This window comes from Pelodiscus sinensis, chromosome 1 (assembly GCF_049634645.1).
Source record: "Pelodiscus sinensis isolate JC-2024 chromosome 1, ASM4963464v1, whole genome shotgun sequence".
Lineage (NCBI taxonomy): Eukaryota > Metazoa > Chordata > Testudines > Trionychidae > Pelodiscus > Pelodiscus sinensis.
In genome coordinates this window covers 328,114,621-328,115,423 of record NC_134711.1, presented here as the reverse complement: position 1 = coordinate 328,115,423, position 803 = coordinate 328,114,621, and positions in this window count along the sequence as shown.

Sequence of the window (803 nt, the reverse complement as noted above, 5' to 3'; positions counted from 1 at the left end):
TGGGGCATCATGGGGTTAGGAAACCGGGATTTTGTAAACTTTAAAAAAAAAATGACCAGAGCGTCTTACATTATTTCTTTCTGGCAATCTTTTGACAGCTTGACGATGCCTTTCTAGCTGACCGTCAGACCCGGGACAGCATTGCATCGGACGAGGAAGACGAACCGGGCCCACCTTGTTTTTGCTCAACACCGATACAAAGCATTGAAGAGAACGCCAAGGATGACGGCCATGAAGAATTCAGGAGGTGGCTGTGCATTGACCTAGTTGAGCCAGTGCCACATCATAAGCGTAAAGAAGTTATGCGCTCTATTGTACGCGTTGGTGTTTATACCGTCCTTAGTCACTGTCTTAGGGAAAAGCTTTTTGAGGACTGTGAGGGTTGTGTCATAAATGCGCCAGCCCAGCGGTACCATGACTGTTTGACTTGGACTCCAGAGGGTATAAACTGCAAGCTCCGGGGCCTATGTGCTGAACTGTGTTTGGAAAGCTTATTAAATACTGTTATTGCCGTAGGTCCGTGGTCCCCAACACGGTGCCCGCGGGTGCCATGGCGCCCGCAGGGGCATTTGCATGCACCCGCCAGGTGCTTGGGGCTGACCTGGCCCTGGGTACATAGCGCGTGGCGCTTGCGCGGGGGGGGCACGCTGGCCCCGGCCGCGCGGCGCTTGAGGGTGGGGGTGCCGGCCCCGGGCGCGCGGTGCTTGGCGGAGATGAGCATTACTATGGGGTTCTGGATGTGAAAAAGTTGTTCGGAGCGAAAAATTATTGTGAGTTTTGCCACACAGTGTACAGTCATGACC